At 36.7% G+C, this 5,504-nt stretch overlaps 1 pseudogene; it reads left to right on the top strand.

Annotated features, from left to right (window-relative positions):
• Nucleotides 1-4,208: 4,208 nt before the first annotated feature.
• On the top strand, nt 4,209-4,672 carry LOC141516339 (protein LLP homolog pseudogene; annotated as a pseudogene).
• Nucleotides 4,673-5,504: the final 832 nt, after the last annotated feature.

The following is a 5,504-nucleotide window of genomic DNA, read 5'->3' as shown; positions in this document are numbered from 1 at the left end:
AGGAGATTTAATGAGATGACTAATGAGTTGTTTGGGCTCCTTGCTGATGTGAGCCCTGGGGAGTCCCAGCATACTGTAGTGGAAAGAGCACTAGGTTTGGAATAAAGCAAACAAAAATCCAAATACTTATTTGACTTTGTGCAAGCTTTTCAACTTCCCCAAACCTCAATTTCTTCATTTGTACCCAGTTAGTCAGCACCTGCTCAGATCATCTAAGATGGAAATACCCATGTGGGATATAGCAGGAATCTGCTTTTGGGAGAAGACATTCTGCATTCTCCTACTATGTGGGTGGGAGCAGCTGCTTTCCATTGCTTTCCATACAGCCAAAATTGGCTATATATTTTAAACTACCAGACTGGAACAGTCTCCTCTTCTCCTTCCCATGGCATTCAGAGGTAAAGGTCTTGTTCATCACACCACCAATGGCCCCATCCCCCTCTCCTTTCCCCTCCCCCAGCATGATCATCTTTTGCTAAATTGGTTGTGGAGAAAGATTATCTTCCCTTTCCCCTAATATCTTGGGGTTTACACAAGAAATGGGTTTGAAGTTTTGATTTGCTTCATTTTTCCTTTACAATTCTAGGCAGGCAGTGGAATCCATAGACCCAGAGCTTGATCCATGATGTCTTTGGAACCAGGATTGCAGGCTAGGTGCTGCTGCCAGCCTAGCAGGGAAATTCTGAGAAAGCGGTGGGAACTAAAGCAGACTGGAGCTCAGATGGACTTTGGTCTTAGAGCTTGGTGAGACTATGCTATATAGGGACTAAGTTAAATTTTGAATTTAATTCCCTTCCCTCAGTAGTAATTTAAGGGATATAGGAGGGATTATACTTTACAGGTGTTATAGAGAGACTATTTGCATGTTTGTTCTTATGATATTTTAAAAGTAACTATTCCTTTGTAAAAGTTAATCTGCCTCTTAAGTGGTTAAATGATTCTAGGATACTGGGTCTCCTAAAATTTGGAAAACACACTAGGTAAAGACTTAAGTCAATGGCAGACCCTCATATAGGTATCAGAGAATCCTGAAGGAGAAGTGAAATGTAACAAAAGGGACCTTCCAACAATTCAGGTCAAGGTAATCATTACATGTAAAATAAGGGTCTTAGACCAAAGCACAGCATGAGGTAGTGGAAAGAATGCTAGATTTGAGTCAGAGGATTTGTATTTGAATCCTAGTTCTATTATCCACAGCTGGTTTGACTAGAGGCAAATTAACTTCTCTGAGATTCAATTTTATGAATTGAGAGGGATTAAACTAGATTAGGAGACAGTAGATGGCCTCTGAGTCAAATCCTTTCTGCCTCCTGTTTTTATATAGCCCTAAAGCTAAAAAAGTTATATTTCCAATAAAATTTTTTTAAAAAGATTCTTAGCTCCCAGGCCATACCAAAGAAGACAGTAAGACATAGTTGGCCCATAGGCTTTATTGCTGACCTCTACCTTGGATGACCTCTGAAGTCTCTACTGTTTTCTTAAATTCAAAGCTCTGAATACTACTTTTTAAAAGAGAATGACTTGAGTCTAAGTCTTGACTTATAAGAAAAAATCATGTATATATGTATGTGTTTGTGTGTTTTTGTGTGTTTATGTTTCAGACCTGATTTTATAGTTTACTAGGTTTTAACTGATGAATTTAGAGTTAGATTCAAGTGAATTATGAATGCTCTATCAATCTATGTTCTCATTAGGATACGGCAAATTGTACTGTCTCAAATTGGAGTTAATTAATATAACTCTTTAGTAATTAATAAACCTGAGTCATATGTCAATCAACCAAAAGTATCAATAAAATGCTTTCTAAGATCCATATAAAGTTCTAAGTGCTGAGGATGCAAAGAAGTTGAAATAGTCTCTGCCTTTAATAAGCTTACATCCTAATAGGTGAGATAACATATATAGGTCCAAGTTTATATGTAATATATATATATATATATATATATATATATATAATATATACAAAATAGCTTTGAGAAGGAGTGTGATCAAGGAAAGTTTTTTTGTATAAAGTGGCACTTGGATGGAGATTTTTTTGTTTATCAATCAGCAAGCATATATTAAGCATTTACTATATTCCTAGAACCAAGCCAAGAGCTGTGAATATAAGCAAGAAGGAAAGAAAGAAGAGGCAAAAACAGTTCCTGATCTCAAAAAGCTACATTCCAGTGGGGGGAGAAAACATACAAATAATTAGGTACATAAAAACTACGAATAAAGAAGAATTTTGAAAGATATAAGATAATCTAAGAGGAGGTCAGTAGAAAACACATTCCATATATGTAAGATATGAAAAAGATAGGAGATGTGAGACTGAGGTTATTGTGGGAAGCAGAATACTGAGGAGGTCAATATGGCTAGATGGAAGAATATGTGGTAGGGAGTAATATGTTGGAAAATTGGAAAGGTAGAAAGAAACTAGGTTATAGATTTTCATGACAAATAGAATTTATGTTGGAAATAAAGAACCAGTGGAATTTATTGAATGGCATAGGAGGGATGTGTGTGATATGATCATATCTGACCTTTAGAAAAATCACTTTGGTGGTATGTTCAAGATAGATCAGACTGGGAAGAAGAATTAGGTGAGGAGACCAATGAGAAGTCTATTATAGTAGTCTAGGGTGGGTAATGAGGATGGTATCAAGCCAAAAACATATGAGAGATGTATGACAATATTTAGTTTTTTGGATCATGAAGTAAGAGTGAAAAGTTGAGTGACACAGAGGTTGTATAATTAGACAAGTGGTTAGATTATGGTGCTCTAAACACCTAAACACATTAAATGAGACGTGTGGTGGAGGGATGAGTTTTATGTCTATTATGTGTCAGATACTAAGTTAGGCATTTAGGATATAGTACACCAAATGATTCTAGGAATGTTAAATTCTACTTCTCTAGGATTCTCTAGTACTCTTAAAGGTTGGGAGTTAGGGGATATCTAGTCCTTGCCATTGACTCAAGATACCACCAATTATGTTCCCCCCATTTTGAAGGATTCTCATGATTCTGGTTCCATGTAACCACTCAATAGATTAGCTTTTGCAAGAGAATAATTGCTTAGTGGCTAGGTGGCATAGTGGATAAAGCACGGGTCCTGGAGTCAGGAGTATCTGGGTTCAAATCCAGTCTCAGACACTTAATAATTACCTAGCTGTGTGGCCTTGGGCAAGTTACTTAACCCCATCTGCCTTGCAAAAAAAAAAACCCCTAAAAAAAGAGAGAATAATTTCTCATAAACTTTTTTCCCCAGCCTCCTTTAAACTTGAGAGTCATGATCATTTTCAGAATTCCTTTGGGGGGGGGGGGGGGGGGATTAGGTTTACATTTTTTTTTGCAAGGCAAAAGGGTTATGTGACATGCCCAGGGTCACACAGCAAGGTAATTATTAAGTGTCTGAGGTTGGATTTGAACTCAATCCTCCTGATTCTAGGGCTGGTGCTCTATCCACTGTGCCACCTAGCTGCTCCTAGGTTTACAATTTAAACTAAGTTCATGTATAGCATAGTCCCATCAAATTCTAAGTCCAATTCTCTCTCCCCTCCCCCCCTCCCCCCCACCCGAATTCTAATAGAGCACCTGGATTCTCAGGGCTTCTGTACTTGACTGGCAACAACATCTATCCTGGATTTATACTGTGCCTGAAATTGAAAAGGACAAGGAAACCAAATCAAAACCTCCCATTTCTTGGGGATGCAAAGCCTAAGGGAAAAAGGGAAGTACTCTTCTCCCCACCCAGCTGAGTGCATGGTGCCCCTACCAGAATGAATATGATTTTTACTTCTAGAAAGAGGTGTCTTAGTTTTTGCAATGGAGTTAAGTGAATCATCCAAGGTCACTTAAATGTCTGAAACTGTATTTGAACTCAGGTTCTCCTGACTCCAGGGCTAGTGCTCTTTCTACTGCCCCATCTAGTTGTCCCTTAAACCATTTTCTTTTTCTTTTTTTAAAAAATTTTATTTATTTAAGGCAATGGGGTTGAGTGACTTGCTCAAGGTCACATAACTAGGTAATTATTAAGTGTCTGAGACTGGATTGGAACTCAGGTCTTCCTGACTCCAGGGCTAATGCTCTATTCATTGTACCACCTAGCTGCCCCTTAAACCCTTTTCTTAAAGAATTTTTCTAAAGAATCAAAGTCAAGCTGACTGACCTATGGTTTGCAGACTGTTTTCTTTTTTAAAAAAATGAGAACCGGGGTGGAAGTGCGGCAGCGGGCGGAAGTAGCTCTCCCCGTGGGCTCCGAGGACTGCGAGTTCCAGGCAAAAATGGCAAAAAGCTTACGGAGTAAGTGGAAAAGGAAGATGCGTGCAGAAAAGAGAAAGAAAAATGCACCAAAGGAACTTAGTCGCCTAAAAAGTATACTTAAAATACATGGTGATGTTTTAATGGAAGAGGTAAAAGACATAGCTACCGTGGTAGCACCTGGAAAAATCAAAGAGAAAACAGACTGTGTGGGGAAAGATCAAGAGGGTGAATAAAAAATGGATGTGGATACTAAAAGAAACAAAAAGAGTCTTTTAGATGAACATGGACGGTAACCAGTTTGGATGCATCCGAGACAAAGGAAAAAATTAAAGGCAAAACGGGGAAAAGGGAAAAACAAAGTGAAGGCAGCAAAAGCAGCAAAAGGTCTGGCCTGGTAGAGTCTTAAATAGGCCTGGAAAAATAATCACACGGACATATTTGTTCAGAATATGTACTTTGAATGGAAATATTTGTTTCTGTATTTTGCCTTCAACAGTTACTTCAACTGAAACACAAAATATCTATCTTCCAGAATTTGTTTGGTTTTTTGTTATTAAATATTCTTTTTGTTTGATCACTGTTGCACCAAACTTTTGTCTAACTTAATCTGATGCAGCAATTTTCAGCAAATGAACTATGTAATCATTACATGTTCCTGAACTTTTGGGAAATATTTTTGATGAAGATATAACATAGGCTGTTATCAAATTTTAACTAGCCCCACCCTGATAGAAAAAGGTGTTATTTTTTTATGTTCCTACAATTTTATTGTTTTTGCTCCATAAAGAAAAATAAAGAAACTTATATTTTAAAATTATATATTATATATATTATATATTATACATTATATTTTGCATAATATATATTATATATTATATAATATATGTTATATATATAATATATTATTATATATAACATATGTTAAAATTATATTTTAAAAAAATGAGAACCTTGGTTCTCTAGTCTTATAGCACCTCCCCCATTTCCAAGTAATCTTTAAACTATCACTTACAGTGTCTCTGTTATCACATTTGCTAGTTCTTTCAGGATCCAAAGATATATTTTATCTGCTTCAAGGCCAAAAAATGTAGACCAAGTGAACACAAGATGATTGAAGGCAGTGGATAATATTAGCACTGAAATTGGGGTGAGTAGGGAGGTAGATTAGGAGAGATTTCATGTAGGGATTCCAAGAGGTGAAAGGAAGAAGATATGTATTCCAGGAATGGTGTATAGACTATCCAAACTGATGAAAA

The sequence above is a fragment of the Macrotis lagotis genome, chromosome 1 (assembly GCF_037893015.1).
Source record: "Macrotis lagotis isolate mMagLag1 chromosome 1, bilby.v1.9.chrom.fasta, whole genome shotgun sequence".
Classification (NCBI taxonomy): Eukaryota; Metazoa; Chordata; class Mammalia; order Peramelemorphia; family Peramelidae; genus Macrotis; species Macrotis lagotis.
Note: the sequence above shows the minus strand (reverse complement) of the source record. Positions and strands in the feature narration are given on the sequence as shown.